This window comes from Canis lupus, chromosome 2, assembly GCF_048164855.1.
Source record: "Canis lupus baileyi chromosome 2, mCanLup2.hap1, whole genome shotgun sequence".
NCBI classification, from domain to species: Eukaryota; Metazoa; Chordata; class Mammalia; order Carnivora; family Canidae; genus Canis; species Canis lupus.
In genome coordinates, this window is record NC_132839.1 from 37,008,832 (window position 1) to 37,031,373 (window position 22,542).

Consider the following 22,542-nt stretch of genomic DNA (forward strand, 5'->3'; position numbering starts at 1 on the left):
CTGGCCTGCAAAGTTTCTGCTGAAAAATCAGCTGATAGCCTTATGGGGTTTCCTTTGTATGTAACTGTCTTCTTTTCTCTTTCAAACTTTAATATTCTTTCAGTATCACTATTTTTGCCATTGTAATTACCACGTGTCTTGCTGTGGACCTCCTTGGGCTGAATTATTGGAGGATTTCTATGCCTTCCAAATCTGGATCTCCATTCCCCTCCCCAGATTCAGGAATTTTTCAGCTTTTAATTCATCAAATATATTTTGGGCCCTCCTTTCTCTTCTTCTCCTTCTGGAAACTTTATTATGTGAATTTTATTATATTTGATGAGGTCAGTGAGTTCTCCAAGTTTATTCTTATTATGCGATATTTGGCTCTCACCTGTTCAGCTTATTTTTCATTATTCTCTCTTCCAGGTCACTGATAATTCCTCTGCTTCTTGTAGCCACTATTTATTCCATTTATTGTATTTTTAATTTTACTTATTGAGTTTTCCATCTCTCACATGTTATTTTTATCTCTTTGTCAATGATCTCACTGCTGCCCTCCATCCTTTTCTGAAGTCAAGTGAATATCTTTATCATCATTATTTTAATTATGTATCAGGCATATTACTTATTTCTCTTTCACTTAGATATCTTGCTGTGATTTTGTTCCGTTCTTTCATTTGGCACATATTCCTCTGTCTCCTCATTTTGTGTAGCTCTCCATTTGTTTCTCTGTGTTACAAAATTCAGCTATGTTTTCTGTTCTTGCAAGTAGTGGCTTTGTGAAGAAGAGATCTTGTAGTGCCCTTTAGTGCAGTGTCTCTTCTCTTGTTTACCAGAAACCAAACTTCAGTTCAATTTCCTATGTGTGTTGCCTATGTTGCTTTTGTGTCTGAGTCACTTTTCCTTTCAGTTCAGACATCTAGTGCTGACTCCTTGCTTGCTGTGGGCTGTGCTTGCTCTCTGTGATATTAGTGAGACCCAGGCAGTCAAGCTTTGAGGGGGTGTGACAACAGAAGAGCTTGGCATCGCATTCTGAATAAGTGGCTAGGCAGGTTGTATGTGGCCATCATGAAATTTATGGTGAGCTAAGGGCTGGGGTCAGTAGGTTTGGGGTGGGTGAGTCCTCAGGACAACTTATGCATGGGGTGTACTGCTAGCAGGTTAGGTAGCAGTTGTCTGTGCAGTGCTATCTCCCACAGGTGTCTCTATTTATGTTGGGGATAGAGGAGGAAAATGGCACCTGCTAGCTCCTTTGTTTCCAGAGAAGTCTCCCAACACATTGTGAAATCAGTATAAAGAGATCTCTTTCCCTTTCTGCAAGCTATTGCTTCTACGTTGCCTCTCTTTGGGCTGTTGTCTCTTTTTAAGGGCAGGAAACAGCTATCACTGGCCCTCTCAGCTTGCTCAGTGCTGAGTCAGCTGACTTTTAAAGTTCCAGGCTCCAAGTCTTGCTGGTTATACAAACTCACAAAACTAACCCCTCTGGTTTTCAAGGTCAGATGTTATGAAGATTTGTTTTCCCCATGTGGGCTCCCTGGTGCTTAACCTGTCCATGATTATAGCTCCCTCCTTCCTGTGAGCAGCTTTAGACCACCATTTTTCCTTTCCCAACCTCTCTATTGTGTATTCCTCTCTACATTTAGTTATGGAGTTTCTTTACTTGTCTTAGGATCACTCTCCAGTTTATTTATTCATACATGAGTGATACCCAGTTGGAAGCATGGGACAAGGTGAGCTTTGGGTCCTACTCTGCCATCTTTACATGTCTGTTTGATAACTGAGATATTTTCTTACATTTATATTAAGAAGACAGTGAGTTTTTTCAGACTGTATGGTGATATCATAGTTAAGGATATGGCAATGTTGGACACACACAAAAATTGTAATAGACTAAACAATGTGGCAGAAATTGATTTTCAAAATTTACGACTTAGATTATTGGAGCAAAAAGTGATCCACACCAAAACAACATTTTATATAAACTCGCTTTCAGCAACTTTTTCTCTCTTCTATATCCTAAGCCATATTTTCCCACATTGAAACAATATTTCCACGAAGTGCTCATCTGCTGATTACATCCCTAGAACTAGCTTTATATTTTTACTCAATCTGTGCTTATGGTTCCTTCTTTAAATTTTTGTCTCCATTAATATCAAAAACTTAAATTTAGTGGCATTATTTATATTACACACATGCACACACATAAATGGCTAAACTCTGTAGATAAAGAAGTTATATATATGCTTTCCTGCCATATATATTTTTCCAATTTTCTCTTAGATCATCTTAAGCCAAACCAAGAGCATCATTACTTACAGTTCAATATCTCTACCATCATGCCAACTTTGTTTTAATATCTCTATGTGGTTATCATTTTTTAAAAGTAAGCAAGAAAGCAAGTAATGACCTCAACACATACTAACGCAGGCCTGGAGAAATGACCTTGGATTTATTTTAACCCAGTATATTTGGCAGATAATAATTGTGAAGCATTGTGTGTAAAGAGACTTTAATCTGCTATCTCTACTTGGAATGCATGACCTGTAGGCTCAATCCAGAGGCATGGCTGATATGTAAGTCTGACTCAACATGACCCTGACTATATATATATATATATATATACACACACACACACACAAAGTACACTGGCAACCAGATTTTCTTGTTTCCCTGTACCAAGTTCTCATACACACACACACACACACACACACACACGCATGCACACCTAAGCCCTCACATGAATAAGTCATAAAATGTTTAAAGGGTGATTGATGTAAAACAAAACTTGTGTATTAGTAACTATTAGATATTTCAGTGAGATGATAATGTCCATTCTGTATATTCTATTCTACACATTTCTTTTTTTTAAAGATTTTATTTATTTATTCATAGAGACACAGAGAGAGAGAGAGGCAGAGACACAAGCAGAGGGAGAAGCAGGCTCCATGCAGGGAACCCAATGTGGGACTCGATCCTGGGTCTCCAGGATCACATCCCGGGCCGCAGGCAGCGCTAAACTGCTGCGCCACCAGGGCTGCCCTCTACACATTTCTATAAAGCTAAGTAAACATTACACTAGATTCAAATTCTCTGTATCCTACATGATTAATTTACTACCTCACTCAGGTAACATAATTTATGCACTTATATTTATTTTCTTATTTTTTCACTCTCAAGTATGCATTGCCAGCACTAAAGATAAACAAATGAAAAGTAAAACCCATATACCAAACACAAATCTCAAACTTACCTGAAAAGAAATACGCACAATGCTTGAATCTTAAAATTTTTCACTATGGAAGCTTGTCCTGATTAATTATCCATGGGAACATTTTTAAAATCAGTGTTATAAATTTTGTTTTCTCGTTGTCATCCTTGCATGTATTGTCAGAATATAAATTATTATAATAAAAATGTTATAAAAACTGTGATTTATCCATATAATGGCTTTATCAGAGCATATGAATCTTAATATACAAGTTTTGCTTTGCAATTAATAATAGTGCTTAAGTGATTGTTAATGAAAATCTATCTTGGTATGACTGTCAGTGTAATATTATGGTTTACTGAAAATGTCAGTGTTTGGAAGAGAATGCTCAACCTATACTGAAGACATCAATCTTTAGATCTTTAGATCCCAAGTTAGCACATTACCAATATTAGACAATATTCCTAGGAAATGTACTTTTGGACTAATTTGATGGGATATTTAAAACTTTCTATTAATATATGATATGTTTGTAGAAAAATCCATGAACATACATTGTACAGCTCAATAAATTTGATCATCCAAATAAAACAACTAACGAAGACACAGATCAATACACAAATATTACAAGCATTCCAGGAATCACCAAAGTGTCTTATTTCCATGACTATCTCCCACATGTCTTTCCATAAGAAACTTATTTTCAGATCATAGACTAGTAAATATACAACAGATATAGGTAAGGCAATTTCAAAATAGAACTAACTGACATATATAAAACACTGAATCCACAATGATAAAATTACATAATAATGTAATTATAAGTGCAAATAGAATATTTATTAAATTATGCCATATTCTGGACCATTATAGATATACATAATTATTCAAAAGTAATAAAATCAATTCAGAGTTTGTATTTCCATCATATGGAATTAGGTTAGAAATCATTAATAAAGACCAAGAGAAAAAGCCAAACTTCTTGGAAATTAATCAGTGATCTTCTAACTACTCCATAATTCAAAAATAAATCCACACAGAATTTAGAAAATATACTTATATTAGTAATAGAAAAGATGTAAATGCTAAACTTGTAATCATGCAGCTAAAAAATGCTTACAGGGAAATTTAGAGTGAAAAACTATATATTAGAGTTGAGGAAGGCTTAAAAAATCAATAAATTATATTTTACAAGAAGCTAAATTAAAAGAGTCAAATAAAAATCCAGAAAGGTATAAGGAAAAATTAAAGAGGTTAAGAGCAGAAATCAGGAAAATAGAAAGTAGACTTAAAAAGGAAAAAGTAACAACAGAAAATAATAATTTGAAGCAATTAATACGATTGAAACCCTCCTATCAAGAATAATCAAGAATGAGAGGTAACACAAAATATTAATACCTAAAAGATATACAAAATAAGAATATATTACTAAAAAACTTATAGTAATGAATTTGATATTTCAAATAGAATGCTCATTTGACTAGTAAGAATCTTAAGCAAATGATGTAGTCCCAAAGATATCAACACTATATAAGTGCCTTTTTATAAAGAAAAAAAAGGAAGAAAAAACCTGAAATTTGGGGCATTTGAGGCAAAGAGGGTGGAGTTGTTCATTAAGGAAGAATCTAATGTGTCAGTTATATTTTTCTTCTATATCTGAGTCCTGTGCTATTATGTAGCATCATCATATGGACAAGTTACTGCATAGATATTATGCATCAATATGCTATTACATTGCTTGGATTGAGACAGTAGCACCAACTTTATGAATGGGTGAATCTATTAATGGTAACAAATATACAAGTAGGGGCTTGTGAGAATATGCTTTTTAAATAAAAACAGGCCCTATTGTCCCTATTTATATGTCTGTTCAAAGGCTGTTCATGTTGAGGTTCTAGAGTTCACTTCAATATCTGGCAGAGCTAACTTCCTCTTTGATGTAAGACTATTTCTTAGTAGTTACTCAGTTCTTTAGAATCGTTCTATGGTTCTAGAGAATAAATGTAGATTTAAAAATTATAATAAATGAATACAAAAATAAGTATATTACTTGATGAGTTGTGACAGAACTTTGTCAAGAAAAAAAAGTTGCCTGCGCTTAAGGCAGTAACCACTAGGTCCCACGTAACATAAAATCTTCACCAAATCCTGCCAGGAAATATATAAACCACTTTTCTTAGGGATTTGTATTTCAAGTTTTAGTAAGAAATAATAACAATATGATATTTCCATATCTCTACATTCAATATCTCTAACATAATATCCTTTTTTAAAGGCCTAGAACAGTGTTGAAAATTGAACTATTTTGTGTTTCAAAAGAATTATTGCAACTTTTATCATATAAAAACTTAACAGTCTTAAAGAGATCTAACAGAATTTCACATACAACTTCCCATGTTGCAAAAACGAGAAACAACCCATGTCAATCTTCAAAGATTAAAGTAGAAGCAGAAATATAAGGCAATATGACCACAAAAACCTTATGAATCGTAGAATCTCTGTTCTTAAATTTCAATAATTAAGCAGATGAAATATGATAATATTTTGGCATATTTGGATTTCACTATAATAATTTTTGATCCAGTATGAAACTGCTAAAAAATTCTCTAGTATTCTGTATCCTTCTATTAAAGCAGAAAATAATTAAAATGAAAGAACAAATTTTAAGGATACAATAATGTAGGTAACCTTGATTAAGTCTTCAATGAGGAAAAAGGCACATTATAAGAATATTCTTGAATAAGCTTCTGAAAAAAATGAACATAGAGACCTCAAGACCTGGCAAACACAATATGACATATGAGCTTCAAAGTATCTTTGTTTAGTCACTCACCTCTATTCTCTGAAGTCAAAGCTCTGATCTCAGTTCTTCTAACTCAGCAAAACATGACAGAAAGAAAAACAGAGTATCAGAAAATATTCAACAGTAAAATTAACAAAAAGCTAAAGTTGGTTTCATTGTCATTATTTAATATAGGCATACAATCTTTTCTTCTTTTGGCCAAAATGAGAATCTCAGTATCCATTACAGTTGCTTCCTTCCTTCTTAATTCAAAATTTTTATTCCCTCATTGGTTACTCAAGAACATATTTTCTCTATGTAAGTATCTATTGGCAACTTTTGTTCAAAGTAACCAAAACAAAGGAAGTCTTGGATCACTGATTGTGTCTAAAGGTGAAGAGGATCCATGGGTGGCTCAGCGGCTTAATGCCAGCCTTCAACCCAGGACATGATCCTGGAGTCCCAGGATCCAGTCCTGCGTCGGGCTTCCTGCATGGAGCTTGCTTATCCCTCTGCCTGTGTCTCTGCCTGTGTCTCTGCCTCTCTCTCTGTGTGTGTTTCTCATGAATAAATAAATAAATAAAAATATTTTAAAAAGGCGATAGTACTTATAAAACAAGACACAAGCCCTGTTCTGGGGAAAAAAAAGAAAAAGCATGCTAACAGTGGTGTTATGTTGTCACTGAAGGGTTACTACAGACAGCCAGGTTCTGAGAGTCTTATTTGTCCTAGTAGAGGGCAACTCATCTGGACCTCAGATTGACATCTGGAATGAGTCCCTCAGCATCCTCAGACAATTGTGCTCATCATTGATCCAGACAAGCACCCTCCCAACAAATAAGCATTTCCATAGCCAGGCTTATGTTGTGCAGGTTTGAATAAAGAACAGTAAATGTGTGGTAGACACTTTGTTTAGTACCTAAATAATGAAACCCATATAGCTTTTAAAATGCTACTTTTGATTGGTCTAATAAAATTAGGTAAGATCTACAGGGGATATAAAGAAACCCTTTAGTCAACTAAAATTTTAAAGTGAAAATGAGGTACCAAAATAATATAAAATGTGATTATAGTGTAAATATTAGTAGAAGCATCTATGTTGCGAATATTTCAGATAAAGATAGAAAATCAGTATTTAGCACAGTTGAATTTCACTACACGATTATTTTCATCCAATGCGAACTTGTGAAAAAAAAAGAGGGAATAATCTCCTAAAGTTACTTGGGTTACTTTAAAAATATTTTTAAAAGGGTAGAAAACATGAGGATTCCTTGTTCCATGTAGGGATACTCACTGGGAAAAATATCTATCATAAAAATACTCTTCCTTAGGCCTCAGAAAGAATGAACTAACAGATTTGAAATATTGACATTACTAGTCATGAAACATATAATTTCAAAAGCACCAGGATAGCAACTCACCTTTCTTTCCTGAAAGTAACTTATTAACTTGAAAAAAACCAGACACCTCTTCTACCATTTGATCTGTAAAACATTACAAAAAAATAGGTCATATGAGACAATGCATGAAATTAAAATAATACATAATATTAGTTCTGCTTTAATTAATCATACAGACACCCCTTGCCACAAACACCACAGTTGCTAGATCCTTCGTCATTTCTGTCATATCATTTATTCATTTGTTTCCTCCTTGAGTTCTTTACTTTGCAAATGGCCAATAATTCTCTCTGCTGAGCTATTTAAATAAGTATATGGTAGTTATTTCTACGGAAATTCTAAAGCTGTATTCACTCAATAAAGACTGAAAATACCTTGTGATGTTAAAAATGCCCTGTGATGTGAAAAATGAAAAGAATATAGTAGGAGTATTGTGAGATTATTGAGGATTATTAGAAAGGGGTATATGAGAACTTTTATGAGGATTACTGATGACTTCATCAATTGAGCAGTACTAAAAGTGAGTTTTATTTGTCTTATTAGAAGGCCACTTAGCTGGACCTCAGCAACCCCAGGTACTTATGCTTATTCTTGATCCAGACAGGACCAGAACCAACCAATTATCATTCCTCATACCACACTAATGCTCTTAACAGTTTACTACTTGTCCTTATCTTACAGTAGAAAAAAGGACAGGTAGATATTGAACTTGACTTCAGTATATCTGGTTATAATGGCAGCTCCAGAAGCTTCCCAGAATCTTCATTAGAGTGACACATTAAGTGATATTGCAGTTGGAGAGTTTTTTTTAATAATAAATTTATTTTTTATTTATGTTCAATTTGCCAACATACAGAATAACACGCAGTGCTCACCCCGTCAAGTGCCACCCCTCAGTGCCCGCCACCCAGTCATCCCCAAACACTGCCCTCCTCCCCTTCCACCAGCCCTAGTTCATTTCCCAGAGTTAGGAGTCTTCCATGTTTTGTCTCCCTTTCTGATATTTCCTACCCATTTCTTTTCCCTTCCCCTTTATTCCCATTCACTATTATTTATATTCCCAAAATGCATGAGACCATATAATGTTTGTCCTTCTCTGATTGACTTACTTCACTCAGCATAATACCCTCCAGTTCCAACCACGTCTAAGCAAATGGTGGATATTTGTCATTACAAATGGCTGAGTAATATTCCATTGTATACATAGACCACATCTTCTTTACCCATTCATCTTTCAATGGACACCGAGGCTCCTTCCACAGTTTGGCTATTGTGGACATTGCTGCCAGAAACATTGGGGAGCAGGTGTCCTGGCATTTCATTGCATCTGTATCTTTGGGGTAGATCCCCAACAGTGCAATTGTTGGGTCGTAGGGCAGATCTATTTTTAACTCTTTGAGGAACCTCCACACAGTTTTCCAGAGTGGTTGCATCAGTTCACATTCCCACCAACAGTGCAAGAGGGTTCCCTTTTCTCCACATCCTACCAACATTTGTGGTTTCCTGCCTTGTTAATTTTCCCCATTCTCACTGGTATGAGGTGGTATCTCATTGTGGTTTTGATTCGTATTTCCCTGATGGCAAGTGATGCAGAGCATTTTCTCATGTGCATGTTGGCCATGTCTATGTCTTCTTCTGTGAGATTTCTGTTCATGTCTTTTGCCCATTTCATGATTGGATTGTTTGTTTCTTTGCTGTTGAGTTTAATAAGTTCTTTATAGATCTTGGAAACTAGCCCTTTATCTGATACGTCATTTGCAAATATGTTCTCCCAAACTGTAGGTTGACTTTCAGTTTTGTTGACTGTATCCTTTGCTGTTCAAAAGCTTCTTATCTTGATGAGGTCCCAATAGTTCATTTTTGCTTTTGTTTCTCTTGCCTTCATGGATGTATCTTGCAAGAAGTTACTGTGGCCGAGTTCAAAAAGGGTGTTGCCTATGTTCTCCTCTAGGATTTTGATGGAATCTTGTCTCACATTTAGATCTTTCATCCATTTTGAGTTTATCTTTGTGTATGGTGCAAGAGAGTGGTCCAGTTTCATTCTTCTGCATGTGGATGTCCAATTTTCCCAGCACCATATAAGAGACTGTCTTTCTTCCTGTGGATAGTCTCTCCTGCTTTGTCGAATATTACTGGAACATAAAGTTGAAGGTCCATTTCTGGATTCTCTATTCTGTTCCATTGGTCTATGTGTCTGTTTTTCTGCCAGTACCACACTGTCTTGATGACCACAGCTTTGTAGTACAACCTGAAATCTGGCATTGTGATGCCCCCAGCTATGATTTTCTTTATTTAAATTCCCCTGGCTATTTGGGGTCTTTTCTGTTTCCACACAAATCTTAAAATAATTTGTTCTAATGCTGTGAAGAAAGTCCATGGTATTTTGATAGGGATTGCATTGAATGTGTAAATTGGCCTGGGTAACATTGACATTTTCACAATCTTAATTCTGCCAATCCATGAGCATGGAATATTTTTCCATCTCTTTGTGTCTTCCTCAATTTCTTTCAGAAGTGTTCTATAGTTTTTAGGGTATAGATCCTTTACCTCTTTGGATAGGCGTATTCCTAAGTATCTTATGCTTTTGGGTGCAATTGTAAATGGGATTGACTCCTTAATTTCTCTTTCTTCAGTCTCATTGTTAGTGTATAGAAATGCCACTGATTTCTGGGCATTGGTTTTGTATCCTGCCATGCTACCAAAATGCTGTATGAGTTCGAGCAATCTTGGGGTGGAAGCTTTTGGGTTTTCTATGTAGAGTATCATGTTATTGGCGAAGAGGGAGAGTTTGACTTCTTCTTTGCCAATTTGAATACCTTTTATTTCTTTTTGTTGTCTGATTGCTGAGGCGAGGACTTCCAGTACTATGTTGAATAGCAGTGGTGAGAGTGGACATCCCTGTCTGGTTCCTGATCTTCGGGGAAAGGCTCCCAGTGCTTCCCCATTGAGAATTGTATTTGCTGTGGGCTTTTCGTAGATGGCTTTTAAGATGTTGAGGAATGTTCCCTCTATCCCTACACTCTGAAGAGTTTTGATCAGGAATGGATGCTGTATTTTTTCAAATGCTTGCTCTGCACCTATTGAGAGGATCATACGGTTCTTGGTTTTTCTCTTGCTGATATGATGAATCACATTGATTGTTTTACGAGTGTTGAACCAGCCTTGTGTCCTGGGAATAAATCTTACTTGGTCATGGTGAATAATTTTCTTAATGTATTGTTGGATCTTACTGGCTAGTATCTTCTTGAGAATTTTTGCATCCATGTTCATCAGGGATATTGGTCTATAATTCTCCTTTTTGGTGGGGTCTGTCTGGTTTTGGATTTAAGGTGATGCTGGCCTCATAGAATGAGTATGGAAGTACTCCATCTCTTTCTATTTTTCCGATCAGCTTTAGTAGAATAGGTATGGTTTCTTTAAACGTTTGATAGAATTCCCCAGGGAAGCCATCTGTCAGTGGACTTTTGTGTATTGGGAAGTTTTTTGATGACTGCTTCAATTTCCTCCCTGGTTATTGGCCTGTTCAGGTTTTCTATTTCTTCCTGTTCCAGTTTTGGTAGTTTGTGGTTTTCAAGAAATGTGTCAATTTCTACTAGATTGCCTAATTTATTGGCATATAGCTGCTCATAATGTTTTTAAAATCGTTTGTATTTCCTTGGTCTTGGTAGTGATCTCTCCTTTCTCATTCATGATTGTATTAATTTGAGTCTTCTCTCTCTTCTTTTTAATAAGGCTGGCTAATGGTTTATCTATCTTATAAGTTCTTTCAAAGAACCAACTTCTGGTTTTGTTGATCTGTTCCACAGTTCTTCTGGTCTCAATTTCTTTGAGTTCTGCTCGAATCTTTATTAACTCTCTTCTTCTGCTGGATGTAGGATCTATTTGCTGTTTTTTCTCTAGCTCCTTTAGATGTAAGTTTAGCTTTTGTATTTGAGTTCTTTCCAGTTTTTGGATGGATGATTGTATTGTGATGTATTTCCCCCTCAGGACTGCTTTTGCTGCATCCCAAAGATTGTGAATGGTTGTATCTTCGTTCTCATTAGTTTCCATGAATCTTTCTAATTCTTCCTTAATTTCCTGGTTGACCCTTTCATCTTTTAGCAGGATGGTCCTTAACCTCCACGTATTTGAGGTCCTTCCAAACTTCTTGTTGTGATTTAGTTCTAATTTCAAGGCATTATGGTCTGAGAATATGCAGGGGACGATCCCAATCTTTTGGTATCAGTTAAAACCTGATTTGTGACCCAGTATGTAGTCTATTCTGGAGAAAGTTCCATGTGCACTTGAGAAGAATGTGTATTCAGTTGCGTTTGGATGTAAAGTTCTGTAGATATCTGTGAAATCCATCTGGTCCAGTGTATCATTTAAAGCTCTTGTTTCTTTGGAGATGTTGTGTTTAGAAGACCTATTGTGTGTAGAAAGTGGTAGATTGAAGTCATCAAGTATAAGTGTATTATAATCTGTCTTAATTTTGGTTATGAATTGATTGATATATTTTGCAGCTCCCACATTTGGGGCATATATATTGAGGATTGTTAAGTACTCTTGTTGGATAGATCCTTTAAGTATGATATAGTGTCCCTCTTAATCTCTCACTACAGTCTTCGGGTAAATTTTAGTTTATCTGATATAAGGATGGCTACCCCTGCTTTCTTTTGAGGACCATTCGAATGATACATTGTTCTCCAACCTTTTATTTTCAGGCTGTAGGTGTCCTTCTGTCTAAAATGAGTCTCTTGTAGACAGTAGATAGATGGATTTTGCTTTTTTATCCAGTCTGACACCCTGCCTTTTGATGGGGTCAAAAGCCCATTCACGTTCAGAGTTACTATTGAAAGATGTGAGTTTAGTGTCATCATGATATCTATTCAGTCCCTGTTTGTGTGGATTGTTCCATTGGACTTCTTCTTAAAGGGGAATTTTAAGAGTCCCCCTTAAAATTTCTTGCAGAGTTGGTTTGGAGGTCACATATTCTTTCAGTTCCTGCCTGTCTTGGAAGCTCTTTATCTCTCCTTCCATTCTGAATGAGAGCCTTGCTGGATAAAGTATTCTTGGTTGCATGTTTCTCTCATTTAGGACCCTGAATATATCCTTGTAGCCTTTTCTGGCCTGCCAGGTGTCTGTGGAGAGGTCTGCTGTTACTAATACTTCTCCCCCATAAAAGTTAGGGATTTCTTGTCTCTTGCTGCTTTAAGGATCTTCTCTTTATCTTTGGAATTTGCAAGCTTAACTATTAAATGTCGAGACGTTGAACAGTTTTTACTGATTTTAGGGGGGGATCTCTCTATTTCCTGGATCTGAATGCCTGTTTCCCTTCCCTGATTAGGAAAGTTCTCAGCTATGATTTGTTCAAATACATATTCTGGACCTCTGTCCCTTTCGGTGCCCTCGGGAACCCCAATTAAACATAGGTTTTTCTTCCTCAGGCTGTCACTTATTTCCCTTAATCTATCCTCATGATCTTTTTTCGTCTCTTTTTCCTCAGTTTCCCTCTTTGCCATCAACTTGTCTTCTATGTCACTCACTCGTTCTTCCACGTCATTAACCCTCTTCAGTAGGACCTCTAGTTTGGATTGCATCTCATTCAATTGATTTTTAATTTCTGCCTGATTAGATATAAATTCTGCAGTCATGAGGTCTCTTGAGTCCTTTATGCTTTTTTCTAGAGCCACCAGTAGCTTTATAATAGTGCTTCTGAATTGGCTTTCTGACATTGAATTGTAATCCAAATTTTGTAACTCTGTGGGAGAGAGGACTGTTTCTGATTCTTTCTTTTGAGATGAGTTTTTTCTTGTAGTCATTTTGCTCAGTGCAGAGTGGCCAAAAACAAGTTGTATTGGGGAAAGGAGAAAAAGAGAGAAGAGAAAGAAGGAAATAAAAAGAAAAAAAGCAAAAAGAAAAAAAGGAAGAGAAAAAGGGAAACAGAAAAAAGAGAAGAAAAAGAGAGAATAAAGAAAAAATTGGGGGAGGAAGGAAGCAAACAGAAATCAAAAAGAAAGAAAAAACAACAAAAAAACAACCAAGGGGGAGTATCCTCTGATTCTGTATACTGTAAGTTCCTTGACTTCCCCTGGAACTTTCCAGTGCTGCTTGGTCAATAATTTGTTTTTTCCCTGTCCGTCTAGCTGGTCTTCTGGGGGAGGGGCCTGTTGTGCTGATTTTCAGGTGTTAGCACTTGGGGGAGCTGCTCTGCCCCTTGCCTGGTGCAGGGCTCAGTGAGTGATGTTTATTTTGTTTATTCGGTGCGGCCACTGTGAGGCTCAGTGGGGGTTGTTTACCCCGTGAGGCCCCAGGGGGAACAACCATAGTGGCAGCAGCCAGCTCTGGAGCCCTGTAGTCAGCTCCCACAGTAACTACAGAGCTCTCCATCTGCAGGGCCCGGATGCTCCAGGGACGGGGCCGCTGATCTGCTCAGCTCGGGACAGGAGCGTCCTTGCTGTCCTGGGCACTCCTGGCCTCTGCCTCTCCTGGGGGGAGGCCGGATCCTGGGCTGTGTCCCTGGCCCCTGTGCTCCCGGGCCTGCGCTCCAGCCACATAGACCCCTCCGCGGTGCCGCCCGATCCCCTCCCAGCTGCTCCCGGGTCCAGCCCTGTGCGCTGCAGCCTTTTAGGGAGCTCGGCGCACTCTCCCCGGGGCGCAGGCGTCTGTTAGTGTCCCAGGGAGCCTGAGGGCATCCCAGCCCTCCTGGGTCCTCCTCTAACTCCCTGGGAGCGCCTTTCCGCCCGGGAAGATTGGTGCAGTTCCTGCTTCTTTGGGAAGGGGCTTTCCTATCCTGGGGACACTCACAGTGGCCTTAGCCCGGCTCCTCCCCCTTGGATACCTTTTGTTTCTTTATTTCTTTTTTCCCCGCGTCTTCCTACCTTGATAGAAGCGTGAATTCTCACTGTAGCGTTCCAGCTGTTCTCTCTTTAAATCTCAGCCGAATTAATAGATTTTCAGGATGATTTGAAGGTTATCTAGGTAATTTGGTGGGGACAGGTGACTTGGGGACCCTACTCTTCCGCCATCTTGCCCCTCATCGTCCAGTTGAAGAGTTTTTAATCCTGATATATTTATTCAATAAGATAGAAAAAAAAAAGAATCAGGAGTTAACCAGGAGGTTGAGTTATATCTCTTAAAAGATTAATAAATTATGTTAGGATCTATCTGACAATGTGATAATACTTTCATTTGATCAATCTATAGTCTCTGGAGAGAAAATATATGTCCATATTGAAAGTATAGGACCATTACCCTATACCATTCTCTGTTTTATCTCACTTGGAGCAATTATTTTAATACACAACACATACAAACCAAATCTATTCTATGACTTGCCTTCATTAATCTGTAAATGCTCCCAAATATCTAGATATTTTAAAACAAAATCCATTCCTCATTACCATTATCCAAAATATATTTCCTTTTAGAAGTCACAAAAAATACCCTAAGAAAAGAATACTTTTGTCATTTTCCTGATCTGGCTGACTTCCCAATATCTGCATTTAGTTTAATGCAGTTTCTTATTTTTTTATTTTTTCTTCTTTTTAGTTTAATGCAGTTTAATGCAAAAGCATCAAATATTAACAGCAAATAATTGAAAATAAATAGATATAATAAATACATCTATTAATACATGTAAAATATTAACAACTACATTGACCAAGGGAACAAATTAGCAATAATTAGTATTGGTACTAATACCATTTAATTGCTACTTAAAATGCACTAGAAAGGTGCTAATATTCAAATCAAATTCCTCAATATAGCAAAATATCTAAAAAGTCAAGATAACATTTATGATTTACAAATATAGCATGCACACAAAGAAAAATATAGATGTACTTAAAAGGATGAGCAGATGATATAATATAAAAGCCATTCCTCAGCTCTAGATAAGCTGGACTTATGGTAAAATCAGAATAACTCCTTCTCCCTAAGCAACTAGATACTGTCTGAAAACAAAACAAAAAGGGCAGTGCAAGTAAGTTTCCATTCTTATTCTAGTCAAAATGTATAATGTACAGAAAAGAATAAGGCAAGATGAAGCAAAAAATGTAAACTGTAGTCCTTAAAACTGACAGGGAGATGACCATATTTTAGGAGGAACACAGAAAAAATTTTAAGTCTGTTCTGTAGAATGCATAGAAAATTATGACTATGTGTTAATAGATCTCATAAGAAAAATGGAAATTATAAGCATGAATAAAATAGTAATTCTAGAACTTAAAACTACAATATATTTTAAAAAAATAATAGATGGAGCAAAATGACAAAGTAGGAAATTCCTAGCTTGTGTGCCCCAAGACAAACAGTGGATGGCAGCCATCCATGGATAAAAATGGTTTTGTGAGAGCTTTGGGATCTAGGTAGGAGATTGTGAAATTCCAGTAGAGACCCAAGACTAAAGAAGGCTGCTTTAAGAAGGCAGGCTCATACCCCCTTAATGGTAAACTCACTAAATGTAGTCCTCTTTGCAGATTAAAAATAATATCATCCCACTATGGGTTCAGCTCCAACTCTGCTTCGTTGTGGTCTTGCATGCAGCCTCGTTCACCAAGAGACCCTAGAAGAGCTATGCTCACCTGTGACCCTGGTAGTAGTTTGTCAGTCTCAGACCTGACTGTGAATACTGAAGTGGCTCTATGGACTGGCCCTAGAACTGTCTGCCACAGTCTGGAGTCATTCTTGCCCACTCAGATACATGGGAGGAAACACACCCATCTCTGCTTCTGGTTACTGACCCACTGACTTTAGTCTCAACTGCAGATCCTCACATAGCCCTAAGACTGATCTACTGACAACAGTGTATAAAGAAAGGAAGACAATTTTTTCTGTCAAATATATGGACATCAGTGCTACTCTACATAAATCATGAATCAAGAATCAGGCAAACATGAAACCACCAAAGGTAACTAAACAAGCTTCAATAAATTAACCCCAAGTAAATGTAGATTTATGAATTTCCTGACAAAAAAGTCAAAATTATTGGGTAAGGGAAGATGGTGGTGGGCTAGGAGGATCCTAGACTCACCTCATCCCATGAACACAACTAGATAATATCAATCATCCTAAATACCCCAGAAATAGACCTTAAGGGTGACAGAACAAAATCCACAACTAAAGGGAGAGAAGAGGCCATACTGAAGAAGCTAGGAAGTGTAGAGACATGGTTTATGGGAGAAATGGGTTTCAGGTGCTTCAGAGAGAAGGGAACCATGGTCACAGAGAGCAGGGAGAGAGACTGGAGTACACAGGGGAATACACAAGGAGAACATTTCCCCAAAGCCATTGGCTTGAAAAATAAGGTGAGTTGAGCTTTACAAGTTCTTACAACCAGTGGGGCTTAAATACTGGAGTCTTAAAGGTTAGTATATTTGGCAGGGATAGAGTCCCAAGGACACTATTCTGCTCCTGGAGAGAAGGTAATCAAAAACAGTATAAAAACAGCAATATGAAGAAAGCCTGGGGCACACAGTGGGAAGATTATTTTCTCTTCTTGGAGCATACCCCTGATAAGGATTATTCAGAAAGATACCTCTTTGGGAACAAAGAGCTGGCCAGAGCCATTTCTGTCGCTAGACTCTCAGCAAAAATACACAGCCACCTGTGGGAATCAGCACTCATTGACACTGGATACATAACTTGCATGTACCAAGACCTACCACCCTGGGACTGGTGGTAATCTGTAATCTGGTGGGACTGCCTCCTCAGTCACACATGCATCAGGCCCAGTATAGTGAGCCCATTCCCCCAAAAGACCAGCACAAATTACTCTCACACCATGTCACCAGAAAGTTCTGTAGGGCTTCAGATCCAGTGGAAGTGGTGACAGGTATAATTTCACAAGCAAACAAAAGCACACCTAGTTAAAACTTGCCACATTAAGGTCAGGGACAAACATTGCCCATAGCAGGCAAGGAGAGCCTCTGCAGATGACTGACCTGAAGGATAGAACATCCAAAATGCAACAGCAGAGCACATACAACACACCAGACACACTCCTTGAAGTGCCAGGCTCTGGGCACTAAAAGACTTCTTCTTCATAAGGCTATTGCTTTCAGGAGTAGTACTCATAACTACCACAAGGAAGAAGGCAGAGACTTCGACAAAATGTGAAGATGGAGAAGGTTATCCCAAATAAAGGAACAAGCTAAGGTCATGACCAGAGATATAAGCAAAAGACATAAATAACATGTCTGATGGAGAATTTAAAGCAACAATCATAAGGATATTCACTGGGTTTGAAAAAATAATAGAAGATATCAGGAGACCATTATCAAAGATATCAAAAAGTTAAAAAATATCCAATTAAAGATGAAAAGTACAGTGTTTAAGATTGGAAATATACTTGATGAAATGAACAGAAGGCTGAAGGAAAAACACAAACAAATAGTGATGTAAAGACAAGGTAGTGGAAAGCAATGCTAAAGAAAAAATAGAAGTATGCAACACAAGAATAGACTTAGGGAACTTACTGACTACATCAAACATAATAGCATTCATATTATAGGAGTCCTAGAAGAAGAGAGAGAAAAGGGGGATAGAAATTTTATTTGAAGTAATAATACCTGAAAATTTCTCTAATCTGGGGAAGGAAACAGACATCCAAATCTAGGAAGCAGAGAGAACTCCCATTGAAATCAACAAAAGCAGGCCAACACCAAGATATATTGCAACTAAATTTGAAAATATATTAATAAGGGAAAAATCTTCAAATCAGCAAGACAAAAGAAGTCCTTGCCTTACAAGGCAAAAACCTAATAAATCTACCTGGAGATTTCTCAACAGAAATTTGACAGGCCAGAAGAGAGTGGCATGATATATTCAAGCACATATATTCATGTGCTGAATGGTAAAAATGTACAATCAAGAATACTCTACCCAGGAAGGATATCACTCAGATAGAAGGAGAGAGAGAGAGATAAAAAGTTTCCCAAACAGAAATGAAAGGAGTTGTAAGGACTAAACCAGTCCAGCAAGAAATATTAAAGAGGACTCTGTGTGGAAAGGAGAGACCCAAAGTGACAAAGATAAGAAAGGATCAGATCAGAGAAAAATCTCCAGAAACATTATTTTATTGTAATAGAATCATAATAAAAATATCTGTCAATTATTACTTTTTAAAATTTAAATTCAATTAGCCAACATATAGTATATACTTGGGTTAAGGTGGAGTGTTCCATACTTTATCAACTGTATATAACACTCAGTGCTCCTGTGCCCTCCTTTATGCTCATCACCAAATTACCCCACCCCACCACCTCTGCTCCAGCAACCTTCAGTTTGTTTCCTATAGTTAATAGTCTCTCTTGGTTTTTCTCCCCTGTGATGACTTCCCATTTAGCTTTCTCTTTTTTAATATGTATATTTTTATTGGAGTTCAATTTGCCAATGTATAGTATAACATCCAGTACTCATCCCGTCAAGTCCCCCCTCAGTGCCCATAATCCAGTCACCCCATCCCCTTGCCCGCCTCCCCTTCCACTACTCCTTGTTCATTTCCCAGAGTTAGGAGTCTCTCATGTTTTGTTGCCTTCTCTAATTTTTCCCACTCGTTTTCTCTCCTTTCCCCTATAATCCCTTTCAGTATTTTTTATATTCCCCTTATGAGTGAAACCATAAAATGTTTGCCCTTCTCCGAACTTAGCATAATACCCTCCATTTCACTTAGCATAATACCCTCCATTTCCATCCACATCGAAGCAAATAGTGGGTATTCATCATTTCTAATGGCTGAGTAATATTCCATTGTGTGTGTGTATATATATATATATATACCATATCTGTGTATATATATATATATATAAATATATATATATATATATACCATATCTTCTTTATCCATTCATCTTTTGCCCTATGATCCTTTGTGTTTTTGCTTGTATTCCCCATATGAGTGAAACCATATACTTGTCTTTCTCTGATTGACTTATTTAATTCAGCATAATACCCTCCAATTCCACCAACATTGATGTAAATGGTAAGTTTTCATCCTTTTTGAGGAGTAAGAAATATATATATATATATATTATATATATATAATATATATATATTTGATTTGTGAATGTTGACATTTTATAGACATTTTAATAATATTTATTTTTCCAAATATATATATTTTATTATCCATCTTTCTATCTCTATCTATCTCTATATAGATCTTCTTTATCCAGCCATCTGTCAATGATATCTTGTCTCTTTCCACATTTTGGTATTGTGGACATTGCTGCTATGAATATTGGTGCAGGTGCCTCTTCAGATCACTACATTTATATCTTTGGGGTAAATACCTAGTAGTTCAAAATTGCTGGGTAGATGTAATTTTAACTTCTTGAGGAATCTCTGTACCATTTTCCAGAGTGGCTGTACCAGCTTGCATTCCCACCAATAGTGTAAGAGTATTCCCCTTTCTCCACATCCCCTCCATTTGTTGCTTCCTGTCTTGTTAATTTTCACCATTCTCACTGGTGTAAGGTGGTATCTCATTGTGGTTTGGATCTGTTTTTCCCTGATTGTAAGTGATGTGGAGCATTTTTTCATCTCTTGGCCATTTCTATGTCTTCTTTGGAGAAATATCTGTTTATGTCTTCTTCCCATTCCTTGATTGGATTGGTTTTGGGGGGTTGAGTTTGATAAATTCTAGATCTTGGATGCTAGTTCCCTATCTGATATGTCATTTGCAAATATCTTTCATGAATAAATAAATAAAATCTTTTCCCATTCTGTAGGTTGCCTTTTACTTAGGTTGACTGTTTCCTTTGCTGTGCAGAAGATTTTTATATTGATGAAGTCTCAATTGATTCATTTTTGCCTTTGGAGATGTGTCTAGCAAGAAGTTGCTGTGGTCAAGGTCAAAGAGGTTGATGTCTGTGATTTTGATGGATCCCTGTCTCGCATTTAGGTCTTTCAAACATTATGAATTTATCTTTGTATATGGTGTAAGAAAATGATCCAGTTTCACTTTTCATAAGTGGCTGTCCAATTTTCCCAACACCATTTATTGAAGATACTGTAATATTTCCATTGTATATTATTTTCTGCTTTGTTGAAGTTTACTTGACCATAGAGGTGAGAGTCCATTTATGGGTTCTTTATTCTGTTCCACTGATCTGATCTGTGTGTCTGTTTTTGTGCCAGTATCATACTGTCTTGACGATTACATCTTTGTAAACACAGCTTAAAGCCAGACATTGTCATGCCCCTGGCTTTGGTTTTCTTTTTCAACATTCCTCTGGCTATTCAGGGTCTTTTAAGGTTCCATAAAAATTTTAGGATTATTTGTTCCAGCTCTGTGAAAAATGCTGATGGTATTTTGGTATTGTATACATAAACCACATCTTCTTTATCCATTCATCTTTAGATGGACACCGAGGCTTCTTCCACAGTTTGGCTATTGTGGACATTGCTGCTATAAACATCGGGGTGCAGGTGTCCTGGCATTTCATTGCCATCTGTATCTTTGGGGTAAATCCCCAGCAGTGCAATATCCACCATTTGCTTCTACCTGGATGGAACTGGAGGGTATTATGCTGAGTGAAATAAGTCAATCGGAGAAGGACAAACATTATATGGTCTCATTCATCTGGGGAATATAAAAAATAGTGAAAGGGAATAAAGGAGTAAGGAGAAAAAATGAGTGGGAAATATCAGAAAGGGAGACAGAACATGAGAGACTCCTAACTCTGGGAAACAAACTAGGGGTGGTGGAAGGGGAGGTAGGCGGGAGGTGGGGGTGACTGGGTGATGGGCACTGAGGGGGGCACTTGATGGGATGAGCACTGGGTGTTATTCCATATGTTGGCAAATAGAACACCAATAAAAATAAATTTATGTAAAAAAAGAGAATGATATTTGCTGTGGGCTTTTCATATATGGCTTTTATGATATTGATGTATGTTCCCTCTCCCTCTACACTGTGGAGAGTTTTAATCAAGAAAGGATGGTGTATTTTGTCAAATACATTTTCTACATCAATTGTATTATATGGTTCTTGTCCTTTTATTAATGTGATGTATCACTTTGATTTGTGAATGTTGAACCATCCTTGCAGCCAAGAAATAAATCTCACGTGGTCATGGTGAATAATTATTTTAATGTACTATTGGATTCTATTGGCTAGTATCTTGGTGAGAATTTTCATCCATGTTCATCAAAGATATTGATCTGTAATTCTCCTTTTTGGTGGGGTCTTTGTCTGGTTTGGGGATCAAAGTAACGCTGGTCTCATAGAATCATTTTGGAAGTTTTCCTTCCATTTCTATTTTTTTAAAACAGGTTCAGGAGAATAAGTATTATTTCTTTAAATGTTTGGGAGAATTCCCCCCAAAAGCCATCTGGTCCTGAACTATTATTTGTTGGGAGATTTTTGATGGTTCAATTTCTTTGCTGGTTACGGGTCTGTTCAGGTTTACTATTTCTTCCTTTTTCAGTTTTAGTAGTTTTTTTTTAATTTTATTTATTTATTAATGATAGTCAGACAGAGAGAGAGAGAGAGAGAGGCAGAGACACAGGCAGAGGGAGAAGCAGGCTCCATGCACCGGGAGCCTGATGTGGGATTCGATCCCGGGTCTCCAGGATCGCACCCTGGGCCAAAGGCAGGTGCCAAACCGCTGCGCCACCCAGGGATCCCTTTTTTAAAAAAATTTATTTAGTTTTAGTAGTTTTTAGGTCTCTAGGAATGCATCCATTTCTTCCAGATTGTCTAATTTGTTGGCATATATTTGCTTCTAATATGTTCTTAAAATTGTATTTTCTTGGTGTTGGTCATGATCTCCTCTTTTTCATTCATGATTTTATTGATTTGGGTCCTTTCTTATTTTTGATAAGTAATGCAAGGGTTTTATCAATTTTATTAATTCTTTCAAAGAAAGATATGTTCTACTGTTCTTTTAGTTTCTATTTCATTGATTTCTTCTCTAAACTTTATTATTTGTCTTCTCCTGCTTGGTTTTTAGGCATTATTTTCTGTTCTTTCTCCAGATCCTTTAGGTGTAAGTTTAACTCTAGTATTTGAGACTTTTTAAATTTTTTGAGAAAGGGTTGTATTGCTATGTGCTTTCTTTTTAGGAATGCCTGTACTGCATCCAAAATGTTTTGAACAATTGTGCTTTCATTTGTTTCCATGAATTTAAAAAATTCCTCTTTAATATCCTAGCAGATGCATTCATTTTTCAGTGACATGCTCTTTA

The 22,542-nt window shown here is 37.0% G+C and overlaps 1 long non-coding RNA gene and 1 other non-coding gene across 2 annotated transcripts in view; both read right to left on the bottom strand.

The window, feature by feature from the left end:
* Positions 1-4,573: 4,573 nt before the first annotated feature.
* LOC140610093 (uncharacterized) overlaps positions 4,574-22,542 on the bottom strand; it is a 45,653-nt gene continuing 27,684 nt past the window's right edge. Inside the window, exons 8-11 of the long non-coding RNA XR_012011884.1 lie at positions 14,233-14,415; positions 7,394-7,456; positions 6,024-6,061; positions 4,574-5,937 (exon numbers count right to left, since the gene is read on the bottom strand). This is a non-coding gene — a long non-coding RNA (uncharacterized lncRNA). The remainder of the gene's footprint in view (positions 5,938-6,023; positions 6,062-7,393; positions 7,457-14,232; positions 14,416-22,542) is intronic.
* Positions 6,722-6,788, bottom strand: LOC140623957 (small nucleolar RNA SNORD109A). The gene has a single exon (XR_012023523.1). It is a non-coding gene; the product is annotated as a small nucleolar RNA SNORD109A (small nucleolar RNA).